A 15,733-nucleotide genomic window follows, 5' to 3' on the forward strand; every position below is an offset into this window, starting at 1 on the left:
ATTGAGAATCTCAGCCTCTGCTTGTATTTATGTGGAGCTTCTCTATATGTGACAATATGTTTTACATATGCAATCTTTCACACGTGCATGTTGCCAAGCTGAAATTGTCATGTTACGGTAGTGCTTCCTCCCATCATTGTGATGTCTGTTTTATTTTGGGAGGGGGAAGGGCTATGGTGTCAAACTAAATAGATGCATCTTGTTTACTGCCCCTAAATGTATCTTGTTTTCTATAGGAAGTGATTTTGTTTGCATGAACAGTAGAGGCAAGAGTAGAAACACGATAAATCACAGCCAGCTTCGGTAAATTTAGTGTTGTTAGTGTTTGAATAGTAAAGGAAAAGAACACAGACAAAAATGAATTGTTCAAGTTTTGCTGTATAAGCCTGTAGCTCTGTAGAAGTGTCCATAAGTTGTAAAACTTTCAAGGAACATCAAGAACTACTGGAAAAACAGCTGAAAGAAATTCTGTAAATATGGATCAACTTGCAAATAGATGCCAGTGTTGCATAGTGACCAGCTTTCTTTGTTATTCATTACCTGAGTGATATTGCTGTCTTATATTAAGATGATGAATCAGACTTTTTTTTCTCTTTTTAAAATATATATAAGCCACTCGGGTTGTCTAGTCAAAGCATCCTGTTTTGCTGCGAGGAAAATTTGGTGTGTTTCTGGTGCGGCAGTGATTGTGCAGTGCAAAAGAGGCTTTGGGCAGCTTCACTGGAACATTTTGCTAGGGAGATTTACCAGTAATTTGGTAGAGCCTGGGTCAACATCTGGGAAGATTATATCCACTTCAAGAATTAAAAGCAGCAGCAAGAAACCAAAGCCTATTGTTTTTAACTGTCTTGTTCCACTGCCCACAGTTTTAGCACAATCTGAGTGTAACACCCAGTGTGCTCGTCAGGCGGTCGTGCTTGGTGCTTCCTTCTCAGAAGCCATAAAAGGATGTTACAGCAGAGGGCAGTAGGAACCTACCTCTGCTTAAAGTTGTTTTGGATCACAAGCATGCAAGTATCTGTTTTCTCCCCACTCTTTTTCCCTTCTTTAATGATATTCAAGGACCAGATAAAGCTTAGAGATGGGACCCACTGCAACTGTTGTCACTGTATTTGTCATGGCGAATACAAGGTGTGTGTTTGTAGCTCCATTTCTAGTCAGTGAACTGACTCTCAAGATTTGATGGATGCTGCAAAAAATCCACGCCCAAGCTGATGGCAGCAATTGGGCAATTTTTATCTCAATTCAGAATCCTTTAACAGTTGGTAGAAGGGAAATGATGTGACAAATTATACAGCTTATCATCACACATATCTTCCTGATAGTTGCTGAAATATCGTACTGTTCTGGAATGCTGTTTCTTAATTTCCCAGTACAATAGCTAGGATTTGAAAACCAGAGACTTTAAAAGTGCATGCATTTAAGGGAGGGAGAAAAAGCCAATGGTGCAAAGTAGCCTCCATCTTGGAACCTTTCAGATCCACACAGCATGATGATGTCAACAGTGCCAGGATTACCTTCCCCTCTGTGCATCTCCTCACTGTGGTCTTTGCTCCCCCTCAGCATCTTCTGCCAGTGCTCAGAAGCCACTGTAGTTCACCTGGATTTGGTTGCCATTTTCTCCTGTTAATTCAAGTTGGTGTTCCAGTACTGTAAGCCACCTGAGTAGGTTTGGGGTTTCCCTGCTATCCTGTTTTTATTCCCTGAAGGGGGACATGCTCATACATGTTCTTCTCTGGCTCAGCAGACTTGTGTCTCGGCAGCAGGCGCAGCTGTCTCTGAGCATAATGCCAGTTCAGAGCAGAGAGCAGCAGAGGCTTTGAACTTGCTCCTTCCTTTAATTGGAAGTAGCCCGGATCTGATGAGCTTCCAGACAACATTGCAAAGCTCAGCTTTCCCCCGCCCCCGGCTTCTCCAGGCGTGTGAGAGTGTAGGTGTGTGGGAAGGAGGGAGTTGTCATTGTGAAGAATTGTTCAGGAGAGTGGGGAATTACTCATTTCCTAGTTTACTGGTGAGGATCTGCCTTATGTATTGCTACACCTAGGATGTATTTTTAACTGTCCTGTGGTAGCTATAGCATACGTACAGATGGACCTACTGAAGGATAGATAAAACATACTACGAATTACATAGACTGTGCACAGGGATACTAGGAATGTGGCTGGCTGTAGAAGTACCTAGCTCTTGCAGTCACTCATGTTTTAAATTGAGACAATACTAGATAGTCTGGTTTCTTTTTTGTCTTTTTTTTCTTCCTTTGTTTGCCTATACGCTTGTAAAGGATAGGCTGAAATCAGGACTCACGTAGCAGAGGTATTCACAAAGTGGGTTGCTTCTGAGGCCAGACCAGTCCCATCTGTAAAGGACAAAGGCTGCTCACTGCATGGTTGTTCAGAGCTATTCAAGGATGGAAAACGCAAGGAATCGTAGAGGTGAGCTGCAACTTCCGAAGATCCCTTATATCTTGTTCTGGTGCTTTTCTTTCCCTATTACTCAGATTAAGTCCATGCCAGGTGAAGTCCCATTTTGGGCAGAGAACTGTCTTGTAGGATAAGCAGCAGGAGGGGGATACAGGGTAATGAGTTAGTAAGGTATATTGCTTTGGTGATGTCTGCAGCTTTCACATTAACTCTAGCATTGCATTACTGCAGCTCCATGTTCAGAGGAGCCCTCTGTGCCATGCTGTAGTGCTGCAGGGGATCATAGAATTCTTGAATGTTTGCCTGCTTCTCTGAGAGTTGTGCCCAGGATGCTCTGATACAGGAAATATCCACTAGGTACTGGGTGGAGAACACACATCTCTCCGGGCTATCTGTGCTTTCAAAGCTAAATATTCCTGCAAAATTCCTTTTAGAAACTGTTTTCACTATGCCTAGCTATAAAGATTGCTTTTTAAAAGCTATATTAAAAGGCACTCAAAATTGACCACACAATGATTAAGATCATGGTAACATAGGTACTTAGTTAATGATTGTTCCCCTAAAATATAATCAGGTGGACAGATAAACATGTATTGAAAACATCTATAAGTCCAAATTTCAATGCTTATACCTGAAGTAACAGCAAAGGGTGTAAAACAGACCTGTGCAGTTTTACTAAGTCCTTTCTGCTTTGTCAATATGATTTTTAGTGTGAATACTTGCCCTAGTTCTGTTCATGTCTTTTTAGGGGAGACCAGAATCACTGAAACTCTGCAGCGAAAAGCTAAACCACATTATTCTTATCTAATTCAGAGCCCTGCATATGTTGCGTGGTACCACTGAGGTAACTCCTTTTCCATCAAGTCATGCTGCAGTGGTACCTTGTTTATGTTTAATTATGTGCTGTTTATTAACTGAAAACAGTGAAAACAATCAGCTGTTCAGGGAACAGGAACAAAATTACTAAAGCAAAACAGCTGAAAATTTTCAAGCAAACAGGTTTGGTGTTGGAAATTGTATTTCACATGCACAGACACATTCAGTTTAAAATTCCAAGGAAAGTTTTTGAACCTTTTTTTAAATTTGACAAGCTAAAAGCCTCTTGTTCCAATTATAATTTTAGATGTTGCATACAGTCTAAGTTGGTACAAAGCACTTTGAAAAAAAATTTCAGTATTTTATTTTGCCATTTTTTGTATTTTTAATTATAAAGCAAACTTGAATGTTTTGACATCTTCCAGAGAGGATGGAAAGCCTGTTTTGAAGTTTGTGTTGCCTGAGGTTGGTCAGTATCTTATGCAGACATGAGATCAGCACCCTACACTGTTGGGCGGAGGGGTTAGATTGCAGGAGTTAAGAGAAACTAGAGAAATAAATATTCACATTGAAGCTGCACAGCCTGTCTATTTTAGCCTTGGTTAGGCTTTAATGGATGGCTGTTTGAATGTGCCTATCTCTAGCTGCATCTGAACCAGAGGAGTGTCAGAAATGTTAAAATTCGTAGTGCAGGGTGTTACGACTTCATCGTTATTGGGCCTCCCCACATGGTGGAAGTTTTGAGTTTTGATCAGCTGTTACTGATACAGACATTTAGGAAAGATTCAAAGAGGTTTCAAAAAAGACAGGATTGATCCAAACACAGGGAAAAGCAGATTAGAGCACCCAACTATTGAGGACCAAGATAATTGGCTTCATTCTATATGCTTAGAATACAGTAGCCTAGAGGAAATAATCCTGTTGCTATAAAAGGAGAGAAGTGCTACATTGCCTGATAGGTCTGGTTTTCAGTGTCTGAGATCCACAGTCAGCCCTCTTCAAAGTGGTAAGGGATGAAAAAGGAAAAGCAGGAGTGGTTACCTGGTTCCTCCTAGTGGGCATGAATTGAGAGGAATTTGGGCACTGTCACTCTTTGAGGACTAAACTGCTAAGCAGTAAACTCTGTGTCCTAGTTCATTCTCTGGTCTGCTCCTGGCAGAATGCTGAAATGTTACTGGCTGGATTTGTGACAACACAATTGTGGCAGTACCCATAAGGAAAAGTACTGAGGCAGTGATTTGTCACACAGGTCACTTAAATATCCTTAATAAGAAGCTTCTGGCACATGATTAAGAGAGAAGAAAGTAGCAATACAATTGCTTCTTTATATTCAACTGATGTTTCCCAAATTAAGTAGTAAATTCTTAACACCTACACCATGAGCTAATCTTCCCTGCAGTACCATCCTCTGCTATCTCAGAGTAGTTATGGTTATTACTGTTACAGGAATACACAGGTGTGTGAGGATCAAGGTGTGCAGCACACAGCATGAGGGGCCACCCAATGGTAAGATTCAACCTAAAATGGAGTGGCTGATACCCCAGAGGGCTGTGCAGCCCTTCAGAAGGGCCTCAACAGGCTGGAGAGATGGGCAGAGAGGAACCTCCTGAAATTCAACAAAGGGAAGTGCAGGGTCCAGCAGCTGGGGAAGAATAACCCCATGGACCAGCACAGGCTGGGGGCTCAGCTGCTGGAAAGCAGCTCTGCAGACAACAACCTTGGGGTCCTGGTGGGCGACAAGGTGTCCGTGAGCCAGCAGCGTGTCCTGTGGCCTGGGAGGCCGGCGGTGTCCTGAGGTGCACTGGGATGAGCATTGCCAGCAGGTTCAGGGAGGTGATCCTGTCCCTCTGTTCAGCCCTGGTGAGGCACACCTGGAGCGCTGTGTCCAGTTCTGGGCTCCCCAGTACAAGAGAGACATGGAGCTGCTGGAGCACGTCCAGCGGAGGACAACAGAGATGATTAAGGGACTGGAGCATCTTTTTTACCAGGGAAGGCTGAGGGAGCTGGGCCTGTTCAGCCTCGAGAAGATGCAACTCAGAAGGGACCTCATCAATGTCTTTTAGTATCTGAAGGGGAGTGCCAATGATGCCTTGTTGGGGCTACCTAAAAACTGAGGGTAGATAAAATTGAGAGGATAAAAGTGGGTATTTATTGAAGGGCCTTCAACAAGGTACACTTATGGGCAGACAGAGCCCTAGGGCTACACCCAAAATGGACAACAGGTCATGAGTTTTTCACACTTTTGTAAGTTTGGTCCATTTGCATATTAGGGTTAATTTTCCAATTACAATTCCAGGTAATGAAGTAATTACTCCAAGTTTGTTCCCCTCTTTTTAGTGGCATGTTTACATATTCTGGGGCCTGGGACAACGAGGTGTCCTTGAGTCTCAGGCCTTGAGAAGATTTGTCGTGTCTAACCAGAACAGCAGCTAACAGGCTGTAAGGAGTTTTAGAGTTACACACTAGAGCAGTACAGGATCTGAAAAATATAAAAGCCAAAGTCCTAAGGCATCATTCCCCCCCTTCAGCGGCTTGACAAGACCTCTACCTTGTTGAGTCTCTATTCTAAATATCTACTAATAATATGTATCTAACAGCATTATATATCTAACAACAGTATATATAAACAAGAATTATAATTGCAACTACTATGAACAGTAGTAGAGGATGGAGGCAGGCTCTGCTTGGTGGTGCTGAGTAATAGGATGGGAAGCAATGGGCGCAATGAAACACAGTGTTTCACCTGAACATGGGGAAGAACTTCTTTACTGTGTGGGCGACCGAGCACTGGAACAGATTGCCCAGAGAGGCTCTGGAGTCTCACTCTTTGGAGATATTCAAGAGTTCTTGCAATGTGCTCTAGGATGACTGTGCTTGAGCAGGGAGGTTGAACCACTGTGGTCCCTTCCAAGCTTACCCATTCTGTGATTTTGATTCTGTAAAAGGAAAGACAGATGAAGGGAAGCATTGCAGTATGTTTGAGTCATGTATTATCTCACTGATGTTTGCTTAACAGGCCTTATTCTGAAGTACAGGTTTTGCTTTGCCCTGCTTTCAAATTCTTTTAAAAAATCCTTTCTAGAAAAAATTAGGCAGAGGTTAATAGTAGCTTTGCTTGGAAATCTGCTTATGCTTTACATAACATAAAAGCCTGCCTGTCTAGGTTGGATGTCTGCTTAAATCTGTGCCACCTTGTATGAGCATAACAAGTAAGACTCAGTTTTAAACAACAGAAGGTCAACTGAATTCTAGTTAATCCATTTCTTTCAGTTTGCAGAAAGAGGGGGAGAAAAAGAGAAGTCAGTGCAGAATAGGATGATACTCAAATGGTAAACTTCTCATGTAAATTCAGAGTTCAAACAGGAAAATTTAGCCTGTTCATCCACAGTCTCTACTTTGGGATCAAGTACAGCCTTTTCCTATTCCAAAGGAGAGAGTTTGCCTCATTGGGAACACCACTGTGGCCAGCAGACAGCATCTAGCAGATCTTGTAGCAGCTACAAGGAACACTTCCTCTCTTCAGGTAAGTGTAACCAGCCATGACAGTCTGTACAGATGATTCCTGGGTGTTGGGGTTTTTTTTCCCCCACAGCCTTTCTTTCTTTCATGGGAAAGCTTTCCTGGATGGAGGACCTGCATTGTAGCTGAAAATTAGTCTGGGTTTGGCCAGCTCTAGTGTTGCTCTGATGCCACCTGCTACTGAGGTAAAACATTCTACTCCTCTGAGATCAAATGGGGTGCCAAGCAAACATGGCCATAGAGGTTTTGGTTACACAACTGACTCTTTTAGAGCCAGCCTGAATCACTTGGCACAGCACCACATCATGTATATATGTTTGCAGCCCAAAATATATTAGCTTGCCTAGCTGCCAAACTGCATGACACAGTCATACCCAGCGAGCTCCCTGCTTTCACTTCTAGTTCATTTTCATTATCGTTGCTTTTCAGATTTGTCTCTGGGCTTACAGGAGTATCTGTAGCTTTGTTTGCTACAGAGAAAATGCTAGTTTGAATGCCTCTCTCTTAAGAAAGGTAAAAAGCATCACTGAGTCAAGGGCTTTCTATCCTTTCTATTCAATAGAGTTCAGGTGAGGTCCTAAATCCGCTTGTGTTCAACTTTATTTCTACTTTAACCACACTTATATTACCTCCCATGTAATATTTCCTGGCCCTTGGTAGCACTTGAGAAAAGTTCCCCTCTAATACTGAACATGGCTGTCATTAATGTGCCAATGACTGTCTTCCTTATCACCGAGGGAGGATGCTGAGAAAGATGCCTGGAGACATCCCCCTCTTTTCATATTTCAAATTCATATTTATTTGTACTGTTTATAATATTTGGGGATACCTTAGTTTGCATGACCTGGCTCATATCTGAGACATTTTAAATCGATTTTGGGAGGAAGCTGTGCGTAAATCATCTTCTACAATCTAACCCTACATGTGATGCTTCTTCTTTGGTTCCTGGTGGTATGTCTAAAATGAAACAAACAGCAGCAATATAAGCAACTGAAATTAACATAAGGTTTGTGCTTTAGAGACCTAGGCAGTAGATTACTCTTACTTCTCTTATCCTCTGTATGCCTATAGATTTTTTTCACCTCTCAGAATTTGTTCCTTTTCATTTTATTGGCAATAGATGCTGTCATAACTGCCTCAGAGAAGAGCTCAGCAATTTTTCAAGGATGCTTTGCTATACTGCATTTTCTGTCCCAAGATGGAAGTCAAATTTGTTGGCAGAAATTTAGCAGAACCCAAGAGGCACTCCCGCACAAAGAAATTAGATGCAGCCAGATGGTTTAGCAAAGGTGGTGGCATAGCTCTGTCTGAGTCTGGTGATCAGCGGGCACCGGGAGCCATCCCTTTCACTGAGGTTTCCACAGGTGCTGTCGTTCCCAGTTCCCTGCACACGATTCAGTATTTGTCCATGTGAGATGTTTGGTATCTAAGTGTGGTGGGATGGCCATGGCTGGCAGCCAAACTCCCACCAGTTGCTCGCTCGCTGTCCTCCATAACAGGAAGGGGAGAGAGAATGGGAAGATCAGGAATGAGAAAACTTGTGTGTTGAAATGAGGACAGGGAGATCACTTTCAGTTACCATCATGGGCAAAACAGGCTAGACTTGAGGAAAATTGAATTAATATATTGCCAATTCCTTATGCATGAAATTAATTATTTGGGTATTGGAAGGCAAAAAGACAAACACTAAAACACTCAGAGAAAACATCTTTCCTTCCCCCCTTCCAAGGCACAATTTTTCCCCTTCATCCTGGCTCGTCTCTTCATCCTTGTTATCACCACAGGTTACGTGTGATTGGTCCCTTGACCAAGGCAGAGGGGTTATGGTCAGCATGGAGTAGCTCATCCCTGATGCTCCCTTCTTGTCATGCTCCTCCACTCTGGTGTGGGTCCTACCCAGATGCAGGGAATATCACTTTCCCAAACCATCAACTGATACAGGATTCAGTATTCCAAACACCCAGGGCTGGCCACTGTGCCTGCTGCTGGGTCAGGTCTCCTAGGAGTGGTGGCACTGGGCCCTGTGCTGAGTGCCACACGGAGCAGCAGCCTCAGGAGGAGACCATGAGGATGTTCAGTGTCTGAGGAGCCTGCACTGGCCCTTGTCTCAGTGTCCAGGGGTGAATGTGAAGGTGCTCAGCACATTCCAGCATAAGGCTATCAATAATAAACCATTTAAAATATCTCAAAAGCAGTGCTGTGATGATAGCCCAAGTAATTAATTACTTTACTTTTAATAGACCCTTCAAACACTGCCAAGTCAGTGACATCTGCTGCAGTGTGGAAGTACCTTCAGGGAAGAAAATTCTTAATATGGTGATACCTCAAAAGGTGGGCCATAGAATGTTTTAGTAGACTGTTAAGCTCTCCTGCTTATTGCTCAGCCAAAAAAATGACCATTCACCCACTTACTGATGGATGATTTAATTGCAACCTACTTCTCAAAGCACATAGCCTGTCTGCCTAAGATGCATTCAGCACTTCTTGGAGAGGGGCCCATTCTCCTGCACCTTATTTCTGGTTTTTATCATATTACTACTGCTCATTTTAGTGTAGTTGTCTTTGACCCCCAATCCAGGTGAGGCCTCACCCTCAGCTGGTGCACAGTCTTGCCCCAGAACAATGAAGAGCACTGATTAACAGCAGCAGAGTATGTGGAGCTGGAGTTTTCATAAAAACATCATTCACTTTCTGCTCTGGTTCTCTTTGGGGAATAATGCAAAAGATGTTATGAAAATAGGGTTTGTTTATTGACCTTCTCTAATTTCCATGTTCATAAAATAATCTTGTTTATTAACAAGTAATCTTTGGCTGAGATGCACTGTGTTCCCTGAAACATTTTGTGCAGAATTCCTGGATCGAAGCTGGAGAAACTGAGTACCAGGGAATTAATTTCAGAGGATATGATCTCATAATCTCACTATTTATCTCTGGAGATAGAGAGATTTTGGCTAGCAGCTGCAACCCTAGAGATAAGTGCTCTTATTTGAAGGAAATGGAACCTTTTAAAAAATATATTTACCATATTACATTTTTATGCTTGTGTCAAGTCTCAGGTAAAGGCCATGTTTGTTCTTGTTTTAGTGTTTGTACCTGGCCCACTCTTATTAGGTGGAGTTAATGTGGAAATACATAGCAAGCTAACTTTATGATCCTGCTCCAGTGAATTTCAGGAGGACTGGTAGAAACGCAGCTTCCTAGGGTCTCTTTCCAAGCCTTCATGGCTCTCTGCACCAAGAACTCTCTGCTGCAGTGGCAGTGCAGGGCTGGTGGAGTTGGCTTCATTTCTCACACTAGTGGACTTGTATATCTGATTTTTTTTTTTCCTAGAGCCAGTCTGCAGCCCCTTCATTCTTTGTTAGCCATGGTGAATCACTGATCCTGCTGTGCTTCAGAAATGGAGCGAGGGAGAGCAAGTGTCCTATGCCAGGTGGAAGTTTTTATTGTTTAAAAATGTCACCATGTAGAAAACAGTGGAAAAGTTGTGTAAAAGCAGCAAGGGAAGACTGTTCAGTGGATCTTTTTTATCTCTGTGGCATGGAAAGAGAGAGCTGGCAGCAGTGTTTCAGTGGCTGGAAATCTCCAAGGTAATTTCCAAGATTTGCTGATAGCTTACATGGAAATTGGACAAATAATTTCACAAAACAGTACTTCCCAGTTAATTCCTCTTCTCTCTATGCTGTTTCCTCAGTAAATGGCTGTTTTATTGCCAAGATTTACTTATTTGGCGGCAATGTTTGTACAATCTTCCTTTACACATTATGTGCCTAAATTTCAGAGATTTCCAAAGGACTCATGATTTCCCCTGACATTAGCTAAACCTGCTGGAGTTCAGTGTCTGAAAAAGGAGGGTTGCTATGTTCCTTTAAAGCAGCAAGCAAAAGCTCAGCCTCCAGCATTTAAATCCAGATCCAAAGCTAGTTCACACCAGCTCTGATGCAGTTAAGCATTTAGGTAGGTGAGTAGGCAATGTCACTACTCTGATTCTTGGGGGCTGCTCTCATGTTTAAAGTTAGACACGTGTATCTGCTCTGCTGAGCTGCAGCCCGTGTCCTAGAAGCTTGGGTGGAATGAGCACTTGGATGCCAATGGGCCAAACCATCCCTTGTGCAGATCATCCTGTCATATGGTGAGCTGGACCCCTCAGAGGAGCAGGGGTTCAACCTTAATTCTGCTTTATTCACCCTAGGTGAAGGGAGCAGACAAACTCATGAGAAGGGCAATGTCTCTGGCTAGGAGATACTGGACATGCACTGAAGATCTGATGGTGAGGCCTTTAAGGAAGCAAGGCCCCTGTAAAGGGGCCTGAAAGCCTTGGGCTGGGCTTTTGTAGGTAGCAGTTTTGGGGAGCAGTGTGAAAATGCCAGGTGCAGAGCATGATGCTTTAGAAACAGTGGCTCCTAGGGCCCACAATTGGTGGGAGTTACATAATGCTGCTGATGCTGGTTTTCTTGCCAGGAAGGAGGAAAAGTCTTCAACCCAGCTGAAGACTGATAGGGTATTTTTTTATTTTTCTTGGACTTTGATTCTGAAAGCTATAGAAAATTAAGTCACCTCAGATGGGTCATGACCCTGTGGTGACAGAATCTGATATAAATGAGCCTATGACTAAGCTGAATAATCCCTTCCTTGAGGAAAAGTTTTCTCTGTTCAGTGTAGTTATAGTAGATGTAGTCACCTTGCTCTGCACTCACTGCTGTGTGAAGCAATCCCACCACCTAACGTATCCAAAGTTACGATAAGTGGGAACAAAAGTCTTTGTATGATGTGGTGAGGAAACAGCATTTAAAAAAATGTGAGTCACCTTGAAATGCCGATCCTCTGCTGAGGTGTTTTGTGTGTCGCAAATCGCAAATAGATTTTTCAAAACTGAGAGAAGAAAGAGCAGCACCAGAAGAACACTTGCAAGAAGGGCTGTGCCAGACACTGAATGTGTTCTCATTCACAGGCACGCCATGAGTGAGAAGTGTTGCCTGAGATTACAGGGTGAAATTCAATAGGTGTTAAAAAAGGAAAAAGAGATAATTGAGCCTCCTTTTTGATGAGCTTTTGCCTGCCACAAACTTCATCACGTAAGCCTAGTACTTCTGGCATGTTGTAGCTGAAGTGCTGCAGTTGTCCTTAGCACAGATTAATGTGTGAAGAAGAGCAAAGGTGAGCCACCTCGCAATTCGGGGGAAGAGTGCTGGTGCATCTGTCAGAGGTTAGCAAGGATTAAACTCTATGGCAGCAAATGCCACAGAAAGAAGACCGGTAAGAGGACTGTCTTCTCTTTTGCCTTCTGACTGATTGCCCACCAGGTTAACTGAAATGCTTGAAGGTTTTTGGTGATGGTCACTAATTTGTTGAACCCAAGAAGTCCTTTCCCATCCTAGCTGTAGAAGATTGGAAGATGCAGAGCTCTTGTGTGAGTTGCAAGCATGATTTCAATGAGTGCTTCCATTTATTTTCACTTTGGCAGCCGTGGGCCTATGGGTTGTTCTGTAACTTATGTAATAGACTCAAGTATTAAAATCCTTTCTGAAAAAAAATCACCTAGAATGAAGTAGATTTTAGTAAAACTGCACAAGCTGGGTTTTGTAATGGCCTATTTCAGTGCCCATTGGAATCCATAGAAACGTTTCAACTGATTTTGGTGACTACTGATGAGATGAGGTAGGCAGCTTCATTGAAAACCTGGAGGAGAATGGTGATGATGCTATATTAAGACCGTGAACAAAACCCATTTACTCTTCCTAGCATCAGTAAATGGGGGAAGAGGTTTTGGGGGGTTTTTTTGAGTCTTTTTTACAGTGAAAGAATATAAAGGTTAGGAAAAAAGAGGCCCTGGAGCAAAGAGAAATATGAGAATGAGTCAGAGCTTTCAGCAGGACCTGACTCTGGCTGGGGTTTTCATCTTTGTGCTCAAAATGAAAACAGTGTACAGAACAACTAATGAAATCAAACTTAAATGCAAAGTAACTGAAGTGGGTGAATTTGATGCATGTGATGTCTTAATTTTTTGATCTGCAAAATAAAATGTGACAAACTTTTAAAGAAACACAGTCATCCTTGTTTCAGTACTAAGTGTTCTGTGGGAGGTGGAGCACAGATTAAATTGTAGTCTGTGGATGTCAAGGGTCCATTTTTGAGTGTGACTGTGAGAGTTGATAATGAGATTAAACTCCACACGGAAAGCAGGTGGTTCAAGGGAGCTGAACTACAAATGCTGCTTTCTGCACTGTGTTCTGTGCCCTGCCCAAAGGTCAGCTGGTACAGCAGACCTAGGAGAAAAGCAGCAAGTGAAAGCCAGGTTCTCTTTGCCCTGATGCAGAGTAAGAAAGAAAACTTTGCCCTCTTCATCTCAGTTTTTCCACAGTGGCACTGCTTTGGCAAGGGAGATACAGGTACATAGAAATCTGGTGTTTTGGGGGTTTTTTGTAACATGTAAAATTTTATTGATGGTTTTTGCTGATGTGGACTCCATGTGCCGTGAGCTCCACATCTTTTCTAAGCCACAGTGAAGTCAGGAAGCTCTATACACATGTGGAGGTATCCTATGCAGAGACCTGTCACTATAGGGTTTTAAACACTGCATGACATAAAGATATTTGCTGAACAACAAGAAGTTTTGTGTTTCAACATGTTCCAACAATATGACAAAGACTTCAAAAAAATTGCTCCCAACTTTAATTGAAGAGGTAATTGCTAAGCAGAAAAAAAAGGGAGCTACTGCTTTCCTTCTGGGTTACCTTCTTAGTTGGCACATCTCCAAAATCTGCTGATACAAAGATAAATCTGCATTTTTTGAGAAAGCCATAAGTAAACCCAAATCATCTACTTGGCTATGCATTCCCACTCCACTCAAATTCCTTTCTGAAGTGATAAACATACAAGGAACTTGAATACAGTGTGGAGGAATAAATGCTGCAATAATTTAAAAGGGGGAGGAAAGCCCACGAGGCATTCTGAGCTATTTTCCACTTATTGGTTAGATTTCTTTTTTTTTTCTGAAGCTGTTGGATTGGTTTCCTGTCGTTCCTTTCTCTGCCTGCTGGAGGATGAAATGAGCCCTGGTGAAAAGAGAAGTCTATGGCTTTAAATCCTGTTCTATGGATTGAAGTGGGTCTTCGTTTGTGCTTAGACTTTGTGCCAACCATCTCCCAAGAGAATTTCATTCATTTAAAAAAATACAGCTTTATTTCTCTGTTTTATGCATATTGGGTAATGTTCAGTCCCAACTACTGTTTAGCTCAATGAAGGAAAGTTTTGTTCTTCATTAACGCCCACAACTTAATCAGTGTTAGTGGATATATAATTTTTTATTTCCTCTTTATCTCTTTTTTTAGCCCACCCATATTAGATGAATGATTTTGCCACTTCCCTTCTTAAGTTCTTGTTTTTCCACCAGGCACTGTGGTGTATGCATGTGACAGAGAAGGATGGATTTGCCAGGCACTCGTGGGGAAAAAAATCCAATTCCCTGCCTTTTTGTTAACCAGTATGATGTTTTTCAGACAGATCCCTAAGTATTTTTTTTCCTAAATGTCTCCCTCAGTAACTTGGTCATACCAGGATCCATTCTGAGACAGACAGAAAATTCCAGGTAGGTGTGGCCTATCTGCCACCAATGGGCCAAGGCCACCCTGCTCAGAAGTACACAATCCCACACCAATTCTCATCTACTGTTCCACTTTCTTCCTAATTCTCTAGTCCAGAAAGTTCTTCCCAACAGCTCAAGGTCAAAAAGTGGAATGCCGTTTATAGCCAAGACCCAAACTGAGAGAAACCAATGGGTCTTTTGTGCAGGAAATGTGAAATGCTGCATGGTTCCTTCTCTGACTAATTATCTTTGTGACCCCAGTTGTATGATCCCCTGCATGTGATATGTGTGTATATATATATTTTACTTTCCAACAGAAGTGATGAGATGTGAAATTTTGGGGGAATGTAGGCAGGCAGGCCTCTAAGACCTACTTGAGTAGTGCAGACAAAAGCTGGCTCCCAAAATTCATGTTATCAGCTTTTTCATCTGCAGAAGCTTGGTCTTGTTCTGAGGCAGGTTTTGAAATGTTGTTACAGTAAATGTAGGGCTCTAACAGTGGTGCTGAGCTGATAATCACGGAAACCAAAGATCTCAGCCTGTCCAAAAACCCTAGCACAGGGCAAACAGCAAAAGCGGATGCTTCCCCACCCTGGACCCTTCCTGGTAGGGGAGAGCATAGCAGCCTCCCTGTTCCCAGTGGGCACTTTGCCTGCAGAGCTGCTAGTAATAGAGTATTGACTCACTGCCACTTGAAATATCTCCATGCTGATGTTACCCAGAACCCAAAGTGTATTACCTCTGCATTAATTGAAATGTAGCTTTCAGCAGCCCTCATAAACGTGCTCGACTGCAGTGTGAAAGCATTTGTTTCCAGCAGAGATCCTGATAACTAGTGAGATTCAGCAGCGGTGACTGACCTTTGATCATCGGCTTTCAGCTTGGCTTGCTGCCGTGCTGGGAGGAAGAAGGGAAAGTTCTTCCTTATAAAAGCCAACTTCATGTCAGTGTCTCCTGTTAACATTTAGTTTGTTTAGCTAAAAACACACAGCTTTGAAACTCCCTTTGTACTGAACTGCCTGTCTCCTTTTCCCAGTGATACATATAGCTCAGAAGTTGTCTTCATTTTTAATCCATATGTGACTTAAATTTCGATGAATATTGCAGCTGCTGCATTTCCAACTTTGTCTGTCTCCTAGCTTTCCCCTCATTTCACCTCAAAAATTTTCCTCAAGGCTGCCAAAGACAACTTTACCTCCTCCTTGGAACCTCCTTAGCCTCAGTGTTCAAGGACAAAACCTCTTGTTGGATGCTGCCCAAGGGCAGCCCTGGCTGTGCTCCCCCAAGGGCTGGCACAGTAAGAGCCAGCAACCCTGCAGGCTGCTGCAGGCTTTTGCAGTCCTTGGACTTCCAAGAGAACCAGGGCTCTCATGCCTGCAGCTCCTTCAGGATTTGT

General features: G+C 42.7%; 1 long non-coding RNA gene across 3 annotated transcripts in view; it reads left to right on the plus strand.

Annotated features, from left to right (window-relative positions):
* The first annotated feature begins 1,927 nt into the window (after positions 1-1,927).
* LOC125324097 overlaps positions 1,928-15,733 on the plus strand; it is a 48,286-nt gene continuing 34,480 nt past the window's right edge. The window contains exon 1 of one of the 3 annotated variants that reach the window (XR_007202802.1): positions 1,928-2,432. This is a non-coding gene — a long non-coding RNA (uncharacterized LOC125324097). Of the gene's footprint in view, positions 2,433-6,422; positions 6,760-15,733 lie in introns of those variants that run through there. The other 2 variants (XR_007202804.1, XR_007202803.1) reach the window with 2 other exon arrangements.

The sequence above is a fragment of the Corvus hawaiiensis genome, chromosome 3, assembly GCF_020740725.1.
Source record: "Corvus hawaiiensis isolate bCorHaw1 chromosome 3, bCorHaw1.pri.cur, whole genome shotgun sequence".
In the NCBI taxonomy this organism is placed as follows: Eukaryota; Metazoa; Chordata; class Aves; order Passeriformes; family Corvidae; genus Corvus; species Corvus hawaiiensis.